The 16,149-nt window shown below is 36.1% G+C and overlaps 1 protein-coding gene across 1 annotated transcript in view; it reads right to left on the reverse strand.

Annotated features, from left to right (window-relative positions):
- LOC140063569 (endonuclease V-like) overlaps positions 1–16,149 on the reverse strand; it is a 102,875-nt gene that overhangs the window by 37,930 nt on the left and 48,796 nt on the right. The gene's annotated exons all lie outside the window — the stretch shown is intronic.

The raw sequence follows: 16,149 nt of genomic DNA on the forward strand, positions 1-16,149 counted from the left end.
ATACAAATAAAAAGAAAAGCAAATGAAAACGTTTTCTTCCCATATCTATAAGATAACCACTTATGCTTTTTTTTTACGAAAAAAAAAGTATAATCAGATATGAACGATACCAACGTTCGTGAATCCTGTGTTAATACAGCTTTAATGTGCTTTATTTTTGCGTAAATTTTTCTAATCCGAAAAAAAACTTTTTCGAACCATTCAATTCTAGACCTTGTGCTTCTAAAAGTAGATGTCATCTAACTGTTTTATTTTATCTCCTAATATTTTTGTTTAATTGACTAGTTAGTTCATCAACTTCATTAAGTAATTTTTTTTTTCTTTCTTCTTCTTTTTTCTTAGTACAGTATTTACGAGTGAATTATTTTATTTTAACTTTCATGAATTCCCCTTGGACTTAAATTGTTTTCATTATTTTGAATGGTTTCTATTATATGTATTATCATTTAAGATGCTATTATTTATTTTCCAAATTCCTGGTCCTTTCACTTCGTTGATATTTACGCGTTTAAGTGAGATTGCTTGATGGTCTGAAAATATGGAGGACGTTGAAAGAATATCACCATCATTTAGCACTAGAGATGCACCAATAGTCTAATCTACGCCTCCAGGTCGCGATTTTTTTTTTCGTACATAAGTTGGGGACCCCATGTGAAAGATAGCTGAACTACTTCCTAAATATAACTAAACCTAACCCTCCAAATAATCTCTCTCTCACTATAAAGTAAAAGAAGTAGCTCATGGGAGTCGAACCCCATACATCGACATGTAAAGTCCATAGTCTTATCCACTCGACTACACAAACGGCTCGACAGAAATCGTTTGCATTAGCGAATTGTAGCTGAATTCTCACACCTTATGGATATGATTAATGAATATTCATGAATATTTTGTGACGTTTCACGAGGGGTCCCCAACTTATGTACGAAAAGAAATATCGCCTCCAGGTCCAGGTCTATTTTCGCCTCCAGGTAAACTGCCCCCATATATCAGTTAAGTTGTGTTTTATCATACATTTTTTTTATCTAATGAGTTTTCATATTTTTGGATAGGTTTTATATTTCTTTGGTCTATTTTATGCTCTAAAATACAATTCATATCTCCTCCCATTATAATGTATTCATCATTATCATTGCGGAGAGAGAAATTGTCCTATTCAGTTTCTTAAAGAACATTTCTCTTTCTTTATAGTAATTAGGAGCGTACACGTTTATAAGATTTATTACATTTTCATTATAACTGAAGCTTAAAATTATTATTCTAGCTTCTTCGTCATCTAAAATAGATTTAAACAAGATAGTTGTGATCAAAATTTTGTTCTTCAAGCCATTTAAAGACTTTCCTTCTTTTATCATAATTTCGAAGGCTTCTTACATTTAACGATACTAAATGCGGAGAAGTATTTTTGTTTTGTTTTGTTGCTTTCAATTTAATTTAAATAATTTAATTTTGTAGGCCTATATATAACTGTGTTATTGTTTAGTTGTTGTTCAACTCGATGATAAAACAGACAACAGACTAAGAATGTAGAATTAAACTGTACAATTTTTATTGCAAGTGAAACGATGCAGTAGAGTCGCCGATAAAAACACTTGATCCTCAATAAAGAAATACACAGCACATCGTGCAAGTAATTGATGTCAGTAGGTATAGGATGTTTAAGTGTTTGTGGTCGAGTAATTGCCGGGCGGATATCGGAGGCGATCAACATACAGTGTAGGGTCCAAATCCGATGCGTTTGTTGGCGAGAAAAATTCTGCTGGAATATAATCTTTCGGCAACAAAATGACCCAAACCCTCCGTTACAACAGTGCGAATACCCAGCAGGTAGATTGTCAGACCAATGGTTCGAGTCTTGCTTTGCTTTTAATGAAGCTTTGAGTTGTCGATGGAAATGTTCAATAAGAACAATCGGGTGATAGGCTGTAGTTTAGTGAAAGTGCTAAAATGTTCAAATTGCGCAACGTGACGGTCAGGTGTAACAATTGCAGGAGTGCCAAATGTAGTTTCGGCAGTGATATCGCATAATAGAATTGCTTCGGGCCAGCGAGTGAAACGGTCAACTTTATTCGTTCCATATATAGAACATGTACATGGAAAAATTGTTTTCCTCGACAGAAAAATATGGTAAAACATTCACAATTACATCATACATAGAACAAATTTACAATTTAACAAGGCCAACAGCCATAAGTCGCGTGCTAAAACGCATAGTGATACCGGACCGACAGACAGACCGACCGACCGACATAGTGAACTATAGAGTCGCGTCCACGCGACTAAAAACATTAATTAAAATATCCATCAACTGTAAAATTTTAAAATCTATATTGCATGTGCGCTATTATGATCTAACAATCTTTGAGTTATAAATATGAGTTGAATTTGGTACAAAAGACAGTCGGTTTCTTGACGTATCAGCTCTAGGAGCCCGTAGCCGGCCTGACTTGTTCTTATAAAATCTCATATATAATGGATGTTTCTTATCTTCTAAAATGTTACTTAATTTACTTAGGAACTGTTTTTCATAAAGATATTTTAAATCATTAACCGTACAACCAATTGTATTTGATGCTATCTTAGTAATCCTAATGAGACCTTTCTTGTGTGTTTCATTTAAATTACCGAACCAAGCAATAAAAGAGATAACTAGTACTGATTGAATAACTGTTTCATAGAATAATTTCAAAGTACAACAGCTAACATTAAATTTATTTAGCTTTCTGAGGAAATATAACCTTTGGTGACCTTTCTTAATTATCTCGGCCGTATTTTTTTCAAAGCTAAGTGGATCATCAATATGTGTACCAAGATATTTGGTTTCATGAACACGTTCAATTGTCTGATCATTAACTATCAGAAAACCTTTTTCATTTTTCTTTTTCCTAAAATCCCATATAATTTCTTTAGTTTTATTAAAATTAATCTTACGGTAATTGTCATTGCACCATGACATTAATTTAACATATTCAGCCTTATACACCTGATCGTCAGTATTTTTCAACAGACCAATCAGTACCATGTCATCTGCGTATTTAATTATATGACACATGCTACAAGTAAGAATGTATGTATATCCATTTGATACTGGTAAAGGTCCAGCTAAATTGATGTGAACGTGCTGAAAACGTTCAGTAGGAGTGTCAAAAGTAAATAACGGTGCACTTGTATGGCGATGAATTTTAGAACGTTGACAATCCAGACATGATTTAGCCCAATTGCGTACATCTTTATTAATGTTGGGCCATACATAGCGTTGTGCGATCAGACGTTGTGTTGCCTTAATTCCAGGGTGTGATGATAAAATTATTCAATGAGTTAAAATTAGTTCTACGAAATACTAAAGGAAGAAATGGACGTGGCTTACCAGTGGATATATCGCAGGTAATCAATTCGTTGGTGGTTGGCACTGGCCAAATCTTGCCAAATTAGTGATGTTGACGATGGTTAATTACTATTCCGTAGGTTTCGCAATTTAATATCGGTAGATTGTGCTTTAGCGATAGTCGCGAAATCCAATAGTGATGATGAGGTTGACAAAGCAGTGACGTCTGCCGCCGCTGAATTGTCGGTGCCTTTGATATGGCGAATATTACTTGTGAATTGTGCGATAAAATCAAGATGGCGAATTTCTCGTGGTGATTATCGATTAGGTAAATTGTTTAATGAAAAAGTGAGGTGTTTATGATCTGTGAAAACACAGAAACAAAAACAAAAAGGTGTCGAAAAGAAAGCAAGTGGTCGCCAGTCATTGTTGTGATATTGTTGCAACACCGCACCTACTGCAGAATGCGAAGCGTCAGTCATGAGGCACAATTATGCCTCTGGCTTTGGATGTGTAAGTAGTGTGGCATTTGCGAGGGCGTGTTTGATTACGAGAAAAGATTTGGTAGACTCATCAGTCCAAACAAGCTCTTGTTGAGCTTTCTTTCTTTTTTCCTTTGTAGTTGGAGCAGTTGAGGATGAATCGACGATAGAAATTTATTAAACCCAGAAACTCGCGTAGCTTGGTTAATTGTGAGTTGTGGTTGAGGAAAATCGCGTACAGCGGTGACTTTGGAGTTTATTGGCTGAATTTCATCTGAAGAAACTAAATGTCCCAAAAATTCAAGTTGCGATCGGCCAAATAGGCATTTAGATGGGTTAATGATGATGCCGTATTCCTGAAGGCGGTTGAAAAATAGTTTGAGATGTTGTTTATGTTCGCCATCATTCGTGCTTGCTACTAAAAGGTCATCAATATAATCATATACAAAATCAAAATCGTTGAAAAGATTGAGCTTTACGTAGGCCAAATGGCATCCGCGTAAATTCAAACAGTACAAAAGGTATGAGAATAGCTGTCTTGCAAATATCCTCCTCGGCCATTGGTATTTGATGATACACTCGCACAAGGACGATTTTTGAAAATACAGATTTTCCATGGAGGTGAGATGTGTGAAGTCCTGAATGTGTGTGTGGGACAGGATACTTATCTGGGACGGTTACACTGTTGAGGCCTCGATAATCACTACATGGACACCAATCGCCTAGTTCCTTCTTGGGAACTATGTGGAGAGGTGAAGCCCAATTACCACTTGAAGGTCTAACAATTCCCAAGTCCACATGTGTTGGAATTTGTGTTTAGCAATTTTGAGACGATCAGGTGGTAATCGGCGAGGGCGGGCTGAAACAGGTGGACCATTTGTTACAGTGTGATGCTTGATTTTGTGGCGTATCGGCGCATCTCTTTGGCGAGGTTTTGAAGACGGTCGCTTCTGGCGTTGGCGTTTTCCGGAGTCGGAAAATTGTCAGTCGTGAAAGTACATGGTGTATTCCCCCCGATTCCTACCAGCTTTGCAATACCCTCAATATCCAGTTCATCCTTCGTTGTGTAATGGTGGGAAGGCGACTGAGAAAAAGTTGCCGCATAACAGATTGTTACCTACTAATTGTAGCATACGACAATATCATTTGACGGCTTGTGGTCACCTAACTCCTCGGCAGTAAGAAGTTGGCGAAGCCGAACTTGATAAGGACGGTCCGTCGGAGTGTTGATTAGGAGGTCTCGGACCTCCTGAGCAATTTCTGGCAGTAATGAGCCAACCACGTAGTGGTACTTTGTGAGTTCAGTGGTAATATGTCATGTGTGGAATTGTGACTCTACCTGCGTAAACCAAATGTCATGTGTGGAATTGTGACTCTACCGCGTAAACCAAATAGCTGGATCTTTTGCCTAGAATATGGGCGCAATTTTAAGCTGGCGGCCGAAGAAACCTGTGCTGGCTGGTTAGGTGTTGGGCCGGCGCCTGACGGTTGTGGTGAAGCCATGCCGAAAAACAAATAATAATCCAATCCAAGTAATAACGAATAGTAATGAAGTTGACGTGTTCGTGTGTCACCATGCAATTTAGTTGTTGTTCAACTCGATGATAAAACAGACAACAAACTAAGAATGTAGAATTAAACTGTACAATTTTATTGCAAGTGAAAAGATGCAGTAGAGTCGCATATAAAAACACTTGATCCTCAAATAAAGAAATGCACAGAATACATTACAAAGTACTGGAATTAACAGAGTGTGTAAGTTGCTTGTTTATGATTTGATTAAATAAACTGACTGCTAAAATGAGGAGAAGGCACCCTTATTTATATTGTCATACAGGATATGTGGGGGTGCTAATTATGACATCATCGCATAACTTTGAGATAGTTAGTTTTTAGACGAAACTTAAATGACATCATCGTCATTAAGAAGAAATTTAGATGACATCATATTTGGTATAGCACACAAGTGTCCATGGCAGGTAAATTTATGGTTCCGTTGAGAGTACCTTAAGTACAAAGGTCTGCATAATGTAAGTAGGTGCTGACTTGTACAAATAATATGTTAACAATTATGTAGAAATAATACTAAAGTATAAAAGTAAAAATGCATTAAAAATCATGTGGTAGGCTGCTACAATTGTTTACAATATACGTAATGATAGATTCAACTTACTGAATCTGATTTCTTTGCTCTTTTTCAGCATTCTTTTCTCCACTTTCTGTGGCTTTCTTCTTTTTGGAGGATGCAACATTCTGCCTTGCTATTGTTGCGGCTTCAGTCTTCAGCATTAGGTGTTTCAGCTCTACTACCTGAGACAGTGAAGTCTGTTATTGGCCGCATTCCTCTGATACTAGCTTTTTCTGTTATTTTTTCAACTGCTTCCTTCTGCTTAGTTTCCTTTCTTTTTGTTTGCTTTTTTATTTTCTTGTTTTTTGATTGTTTGTTTTTGTTTTACTTTTAGTTTGTTGAACACTTTGTTAATCTAGGTAGGGGTGGTCCGGGCCGGGACCGCGACAGAACGAGAACGGGTGGGAACCCTCCAAAGAAATTGCATTTTATTTGTCAGGAATTTGTATAACTTGTTTTTTTTTTTTCGAATGCGCCTTGAGCAGTCTTGTGCGCTATAAAAATCCTATTATTATTATTATTATTATTATTATTATTATTATTATTATTATTATTATTATTATTATTATTATTATTATTATTATTATTATTATTATTATTATTATTATTATTATTATTATCCTGTGATACGCCTTCTTGACTCATCCACTAAATAGTATTGTAAGTTTTAATTGATCTGGTAGAATTCGGCAATGCAAAGTTATTATTATATTATAACAACTTTTTTCCTGGTGGAACCTATCTTAAAGCTCTCTGAGCTTATTTGAGTTTCTCCAGATACAAGGCATTAACTATTAATTTGATTCATATTTTGTCAACATATTTTGAATTTTGCTTTGTGTAAATAAATTATTGAATGAATGATTGAATGAAAGTTAAAAACAACCGTTTTAGAGACTCTTTTTTAGTCGCGTGGAAGCGACTCTATAGTTCACTAAGTCGGTCGGTCGGTCTGTCTGTCTGTCTGTCTGTCTGTCTGTCTGTCTGTCGGTCTGTCTGTCGGTCTGTCTGTCGGTCTGTCTGTCTGTCTGTCGGTCCGGTATCACTATGCGTTTTATCGCTTTATGACCTTATCTTGATATCAGTTTAATCTAGCTAAGTCAATTTTTCACAGAATATTCCTTATGGCCAGGAATCGATGTGGTTATGTTTTCACGGTGCGCAATAAAAAATTACGCGGTCTACGCACGATTTAACGAAATCACGTTTGTAATCATATCTTAACAACCATGAATCACAATTAAATAAAATTTGGTACTCATAAATTTCAGGGCATAAATCATCATATGGCAATACAATTACGTGCGTAGCGCATGTAACGCATGCGTACGCGCGCTTAAAATTTTCAAAATTTATTTTCGATGAAATAAGAGTACGTTTCAGGCAATTTTAAGCGTTTACAAAATTGCCATGAGTGCGCAGATTTTTGCGCGCGCACTGCGCGTTAAATGTTATTGCGCACAATTTTTGCCCGATTTCTGTTTTCTTGACTTAATTTTCAACTCGAAATTACGTTATACGAGCACGTCAAATGTGACAGGCTACGCACGTGTAAATTAAAAAAATATAAATGTTTTTAAACATTTCAACATTTTTAAACATGTTCAGTAATTTCGGTCAGTATAGTTCACTATGTCGGTCGGTCCGTCTGTCTGTCGGTCTGTCTGTCTGTCGGTCTGTTTGTCTGTCGGTCCGGTATCACTATGCATTGTAGCACGCGACTTAATGGCTGTTGGCCTTGTTCCTATATGCTTGTCATCTATAATGTACATTTTTCAAGATAATTAGTTAAGGTGTTACGTTTTTATATTGTGTTTTAAATTGTTTTGTATCTATGTTTCTAAGCTCAGCAAAACAAATGTCATGTATGTAATATTATGAGACAATAAATTGAATCTTGAATCTTGACTATTGGATGTCACACTTTCAAATGCTTCCTCCATGATTTCTTGCACTTTACCATCTAGTTCCAATGGATCTGTGCGGCGTTTTTAGGGTTTGTGTAGGTTTGTTTAGTAGATCATTCAAGACTTCCAAAACAGATTTTGCTTTTGTTGTGTCTTCATGTTCCTTGTTGTCACTGCCGGTATTTGGTTCTGTGAAACATTCATCTTCCTTTTCATCATACACATTCCTGTTCATTATCAACCTCAACGATATTTTTGTTAACTATAGTAGATGTTTGCTTCATTTCTGTTATTGCATTATCGTTTTGTATATAGGCTTTATTTGTTACCGGTTTCATTACACGAGTGACATGTTACTAAAGCTAGTCTTTTTGGGCAGGAGTTTATTTTATGTGCATGGAGAACACATTCATAACATCTTAGCTCAAATTTGATCCTTATGGAATATTCTTGCGTTAAAGTTGTTAATTTTGCAGAATCTTGGCAAGCTATATCTTTAAACGGTTCGACAAATATAGCCCGATCACTGTTTAAAAAGCGTGAACGCTTTCGGAGACATAACTATAGAACCAATACCATATCCCTGCACGTATTAAATGTGATTGCATTTCCGCCATGTTCGCATAGAACAATAACATTTATTTATTATGGTGGCACTATATTATATGGAGCGCCATGTAGGCATTAAGCCAATCTAGATATTACAACATCAACAGAAGTTTTGACCAATGATGCGTATAATAGTGGCTAAAATGGGACACACGATCTACCGTTCATAAATCCATGCTGGTAAAGAGTAATGAATAACTATCAAGGTGCAATAGCAAATGCTTATTTACAACCTTTTCAAGCAACTTACCAACAATGGAACATAGAGAGATTGGACGGTAATTTGTCATCAATAGCACCGGATTATGGATATGAATCACATTGGCCTTCTTCCAGTCGTTGGGAATGGTATCAGTTGAGAGAGATAGGTTAAATAATTTTGAAAGCGGCTCAGCAATAAATGTTGAAGTTATACTGTCTTGACCTGGTGATTTACCAAGTATATGAGTAGCAATACCTCCTCAGGAAAAGTGCGGACTTCCTTGAGAGGAAGAAAGCCAACGTGATTGCTGCAATATCTGTGAAATCATTGTAAGGCAGCTGAGTAGGCCTATCTGCAGTAAAATTAGATGAAAAATAATCATTGAAACTGTTTTCAATCTTAGTAGTACCGTCAATTAAAACATTAAAGAAAGTGGAAGCAGGTTGAACAAACGACCAGAAGGCTTTACCATTGTCAGTAGTTCTCTTAGCTATTTCTGAGATATAATTATAAAAAGATTTCCTGATCTCAAAGATTACCTTTTCTAAACGATTTGTAGGAGGTCCATTTATTAGGATTATTTGAACGTTTGGCATTTTGATTGTCCTTTTTACAAATGATTTTAGTTAACTATGAGGTTCTCCAAGGCTTATTAGGCTTACCCCTGGCCTAGTCATATGAACAACTTTATGTATTATCTCAAGAAATCGTGTTTTAAATAGGTTCCAGGATGAGTAATTATTATTATTATTATTAATGTTTGATTCGTCAGAAATATCAAAGATATCATCCGAGTTTATATTCGATAAAGCACCAATACATTCGGCCACATTCATCGTAGAATATTTAAAGAAATGACCATGTGGTAAAGAATATATGTACTGACAGTAATTAAAGTTAAATGAGACCATTAACCCATCATGGTCGCTCACGATCCCAGGATTAGGAGTGATGCTATTATTCAAGTAAATTTTCTTTTGGATGATCCAAATAAAAATCGTAAAACTTACATGTTTTACTCTAGCTTTTTACTAATCTTAAGTGATGCTATATTGATATAGTTACCATTGTTCGTATACAGATGGTCAATTATTGTACCATTTCCATTGATATCATTTCGTCTTGAGACGAAATCAACCATCAGGGTCAGGTTAAGAGAAGACATTGTGCCATCTAAATGGTTTAATAGATGTTAGCGACATTATTGTTCAAATTCGTGGTGTCAATGTTAATGTCCCCTACTAGAAATGTTGCACTAAACAGGTCAAAGCTTTCCTGAAGCTTGTCAAAAAACACACTTTGGCATTGGAGGACGATATAAACTGCCTAAGAGAAATTTGCCTTTTTTGGTGTATAAGTACTCACTCCATAATATTTCCAGGCCATCAACACAGTATTTGATTGCGATGCCACTTTTTTTTTTCAATTCTCTTTTTAGGGATTTTATTCAAACATATATAGGCATCAGGCCCTTTTATTTTACAAAAGTAAGTAACATGGGTTGCATAATATTTTTTTTTTTCGTGAGCAATAAAAACAAAATTTGCGACCTCTCCTGTAATGTTTTTGTTATTCATTAATAGTTAACTAAGGAAATGAACAATAAAACTTAGGAATATATTTGGTTCTGATATTTCTATAGAAAGGATAAATTAACATAAAGTGAATTTTATCTTCTATTAAACTTAAATTACAAACTTTACATAAACGTTCTTCGGGTGGAACTTTGTTCCATCTGCCCTTTTCAACTTCGAGATCTAGAACGCCTAAACGAAAGTTTGTTGTAACTCTCTTACGTTTCCTATCTGTAATATTTAATAAATGATAACTTAATTCAATCTCTGATTTAAACAATTTTAAATACTTCAATTTTAATGAATTTTAAACTGCTCAACATAGTTTTTTTTTGTCTAAATCCCTGAGTCTAAGTTTAAAATCATTAATAAATTTATATTTGTTTTCCACTTTCTGGTCGTACCAGACGTAGCCATAGCCAGTGGAACAAAGCAGATCTTTTACTTGTTTGACCCAACACAGGTCATTTCTATTAGTTTTTCTTAGTTGAAACGTATAACATTTAAAAAGAAATCTATTTTTATCCATTTCAATGATACGTAACCAAAATAATATAAACTAGAGGGTACTCCGAGAGTACAAACCTCCGCCTACTGTAAAATTCCCCTACATAAAATGCCCCCTGAATATTTTTTTTTAAACATTTTTTTTATTAGTTCTAAGTGTAAATATGTTAACTGCACACTACAAAGTTGTGGATGACAGTGTGGTGTAATGGTTATGTATCCAGCCTCTCACAGTTGAGGTCGCTGGTTTCAAGCCCCACTGAGGGTTTTTTTTTTTTTATTATTTTTTTTTTTTTTACTTTTTTTTTTTTGTGGACCTTGATCTTTGACCCTGACCCTTCAAAATGTAACCACAATTATATGATGTCTCATTGATCATTGTGGCTAAGTTTGGTGAGAATCGGATCAAAACTGTGGTCTCTAGGCAGTAAAATAGTTTTTTGTTAGTTGTGACCTTGACCTATGACCTTTCCCCTCAAACTCGTCCGAGCTTTTTGGGCATAGATCATTGTGTCCAAATTTGGTTAGAATCGGATAAAAACTGTGGCCTCCAGGCTGTTCACAGACACACACACAAACACACACACACACACACACACACACACACACAAACATACAGGGGTGAAAACATAACCTCCTTGGCGGAGGTAATAAAGCAATCAATTTGTAAGGATAGTCTGCCTAATTCAGATCTGACAGCTGGGTGCGCCGCGTTTCCAATGGCTAAAATAAATCTTGAAAATCGGTGCTTTGCGCACATTGACTCGTTCTTGGTCTGTCACGCCAAAATCAGTCCGGGCCAAAATCGGTCCGGCGGACCAGTTTTGGCTGCCAAAATCAGTCCGGGGGACCATTTATGGCTGCCAAAACCTGTCCGGCCGGACCAATTTTGGCCGCCAAAACTGGTCCGGCCTGGATAAAATTGGTCCGGGCGGTAGGACTGTTTTTGGCCGCCAAATATGGTCCGGTCTTACAAATATATGGTGCGCAATATGAGTCATAATGTATATATCATTAAAAAAAAAGGCCATGATTAGTCATTATATTGAAAACTATGGGGTTTTATTTGTTATTTTAATATTATAAATTAAGCCTGTTTTTTTATTATCATTATTAGTAGTAACTCATCAATAATAAGTACTAATTGTTAGGCTTTTTGTATACAATATGTATCTCTGCCTGTTTTTAATCCATTTTGTTCTTTTTTAACATCTTCGTTTCCCCATGATGTTAAAAACAATTTAATTTATTAATTATTTATGGTTAATCAATCAATATATCAATTCAATACAATTATTAGAAAAAAATTATCCAATATTGATTAGGCTGAGGAAAAGGAAAAAGGCCTCAATCATAAATCAAATCTAGCTGGCAATATCAGCGTCTCATACCCATTCATGTGAGTGTGTGGCAGGCCGAAATATGAGTGAACACCTAAGTCATGTTTTTAGATAAAATACATTTATTTATAGTATTTATCCGACAAGATAACTTACTAATATATATCATGGGATATTTTTATAGCCATAAACAATTTAAAACAGCATCATAGGCCTAGTAATTCAATTAAAATCGACAGAAGAAAAGCCCGGACCGATTTTGGCAGTGGCGGACTGCTTTTGGCCACAATTTTAGAGCCAAAACTGGTCCGGCCGGACCGATTTTGGCCCCGGACCATATTTATCATGACAGGTCCTGTACGTGTACATTATATTCGATGTCTCCTGGTGTGTGCTGAATTGATAGGCGCTGCACTGCTGGACGCCGTGGGTCCGTGGAGGGCCTAATCCAAATTTCCTTAGTTTCCAGTTAAGCTTGAGGACCAAGAATAATACATTTTAACAAATAGTATTTATATATTATATTTATATTTATAAAAAATCAAGATTTAAAATGAGAGCCATGTACAAATCCGGCGAACGAAATTACTGGTAGAACTAAAAAACTAAAAAGTAAAGATTTAAAACAATATGGGTACAAATATTTTACATTTATTTTAGGTATTGAAAGAACTCGAAGTTTATTTACATTCCAGTACGAATATCTTAATTTATTAAACTCTTTAAAATTAACTTAAATACGCCAAAAAAAAATCGCACGCAACGGCAACTTGTTGAGTAAAATACACTGCCATAAAGTACCGTAAGTTTGTTTTGCAATTTATTCAATGCAGTAATAGTATAACGCGCAATTTTAAATGCGTGCACGTCGCACTCTAGCGACAAAAACGAAATGAACGCAATTGTGAGAGTGCTTGATCGATAATGTATAAGTAAAATATACCCTTAAAACAATATTCTAATATTTATCTTCCATCCATTGGCTGTGCTCTCACAATTTATTTTGAAATGCCAACTGTTGTAATCCTTAAAGAGAAATAAATATTTGTTACTACAACTTGTATTAATTGATACTACAGTATGAGACTGCACGTCAAACGCGTGATAGAACTCGTTTAAAGCATATAGACTAGGCTATGAATGAGGTAGGTGCCACCCGGAGAGGTAGAAATTCTCATATGACTTTTCTAGACCAGTTTTTTCTGGGGAATCCAAATATATTGGGTAAACGGGCTGTAACCTGCGAACTTTCGCGTGAGGGCGCTTTTTTCAAAATGGCTGCCAGTTACAGTAGACTATGATATCTTGGCAACCACTGGTCATAGAGAGTTGATTTTGGTGTCAAATTGTTCGGAATGTACATGTTCCTATTTGATGTAATAGAACATTTTGTCAGAAAATGGCCGGAAACACCTCTATTGACCTTTGACCCAATATCTAACAGATATCATATCTTCGTAACTACTCGACACAGAAAGTTGTAATTGGTGTCAAACTCTCCAGAATATAGATGTTTATATTCAAACTAATAGAACATTATCTGTAAAAATGACCGGAAATAACGTTACTGACCTTTGACCCAAAATGCAAGACATTTCTCCCATCTGATCACGTTAATCTTGTCAATTAATTCATTTTGTGCCAATTGGAGGTTGACATTCTCATATTATTTTCTGGACCAGTTTTTCATGTGCAATCCGAATATATGAGATAAATAAGCCATAACAAGGCCAAGAATTTAATTCTCTTTTACTACATATATGCTTCCCTTTAGTGTTTCAGACTGTATGTCGTGTATTAATCTTCAAGATCGCTCACATCACTGCAATCTGAAAAGTCTTCATATTCATTATGTGTAAACAGTTCCTGGACATCAGTGGGAATCACTGTCTCAATCCATTTAGGCTCCATTTGTTCGTTCCATCCATTGTGTGTACTGTTGTTGACAAAATCATTGACGTCTGCTGATTGCCATTCTTTAGTAATGAAGTTTGCTCTAAGTATATGAAACTCAAGGGTCTGCTGACATAGTGGCAGTAATGATATATCTGTAATCTTGTTGTGTCTGGAAAACTTTCTGTTGAAGATATCATATCTTGCTTGATTTACACTTTCCCCCTTCACTCCATACAATAGTGAAACATACTCTTCAAATTCCTCATACAACTCTCTTGATGGAACATCTGACACTCCAAGGTTGCAGAATGCGTCAACAAATTTTGCTTTTGATTCCAGAAGCTTCCAGCAGGTACGTTTTCCTTTCCGAAAGAAAGCGGAGTTATAATCGTTACCTGTGAAAGCATGGAATCCAATAAGGGATGATTTCTGCGCTTTTGTTAAATCAATGTCACTCAATTTCAGTACCTTTCGGTATTTCCCAGTATCATGTATCAGTATCATGTATCAGTATCATGTATCAATAATTACCCTCTGCCCATCATCTATGAAATGAGATAGTGCAATGACTGGAATATCAATGTCTCCAGAATGGGAACGAATTATTGCTACGCCTTGATTGTTATTTGTTAAAGCATGCTTTGCATGCAGGATGACTTTCGTGTAGGCTTCTTCTTCCGGCTACTATTAAGCTCCGGAACCAATACAACATCTCAGTTAGTAACGTAGATGCATTCTTTGTACGATGAAAAGTAGGTAACATCAATCCTCATATCTGTTAGAATGCTTTCTTTCTTTGATACTAGTACACAGCGAATAAGCTCAATCAATCTGGTCTTGTTCTCGCCGTTGGCAAGGAAATTGTTGAAATCACGGCCAACTTTGATATTGTTGAGCTTACAATTACTTTTGGTGCAATACCGCGTATGTTTCTCTCAACAGACTTAATGCTTTTTGGCAGGTATGCATCGGTAACAATATCAACACGCTTGTATCCTTTAGGGATGCTGTTGAAAACCTTTGCTACAAGATCCTCGTACGTATCAGGGTAAGATGTAAATGTTCTGATTAATGCCATCAAGTCAACAACATAGGCAATGACAGCTATAGCCTTTGCTGGCAGTGCCCGACCAGGATCTATAACATCTGTTGAACTTTCGATGAGAATTTCCATTAGGACACTTTTCTGAGTTGTTCGTCTTGTCCCATCTGCATTAGCAAGGCTTAGCGGGACAGGGGTAAGTGGATACTCAAAGGCTTTCTTAAAGTCAATTATTCTACCATGCTTTGTTGAGGTGGCAAGAAGCTTTCCTAAAACATCCCGATTAGCTTATATTACTTTTACTTTCCCATTTGCCTTGATTTCTAGTTTCTTCCCACTATTCGAAAATAAAGTGAGATGATGTTATGGATCCTGGTCGAGCACTGCGAGAAACAGACGCGGTATTGCACCAAAAGTAATTGTAAGCTCAAAAATATCAAAGTTGCCCCGTGATTTCAACAATTTCCTTGCCAACGGCGAGAACAAGACCAGATTGATTGAGCTTATTCGCTGTGTACTAGTGTCAAAGAAAGAAAGCATTCTAACAGATATGAGGAGTGATGTTATTTACTTTTCATCGTACAAAGAATGCATCTACGTTACTAAACGGAGATGTTGTATTGGTTCCGGAGCTTAATAGTAGCCAAGAAGAAGCCGACACGAAAGTCATCCTGCATGCAAAGCATGCTTTAACACTGATAACAATCAAGGCGTAGCAATAATTCGTTCCCATTCTGGAGACATTGACATTCCAGTCATTTCACTATCTCATTTCATAGATGATGGGCAGAGGGTAATTATTGATACAAACACTGGGAAATACCGAAATGTACTGAAATTGAGTGACATTGATTTAACAAAAGCGCAGAAATCATCCCTTATTGGATTCCATGCTTTCACAGGTAACGAGTATAACTCCGCTTTCGTTCGGAAAGGAAAACGTACCTGCTGGAAGCTTCTGGAATCAAAAGCAACATTTGTTGACACATTCTGCAACCTTGGAGTGTCAGATGTTCCATCAAAAGAGTTGTATGAGGAACTTGAAGAGTATGTTTCACCATTGTATGGAGTGAAGGGGAAAAGTGTAAATCAAGTAAGATATGATATCTTCAACAGAAAGTTTTCCAGACACAACAA

The sequence above is a fragment of the Antedon mediterranea genome, chromosome 1, assembly GCF_964355755.1.
Source record: "Antedon mediterranea chromosome 1, ecAntMedi1.1, whole genome shotgun sequence".
Classification (NCBI taxonomy): domain Eukaryota; kingdom Metazoa; phylum Echinodermata; class Crinoidea; order Comatulida; family Antedonidae; genus Antedon; species Antedon mediterranea.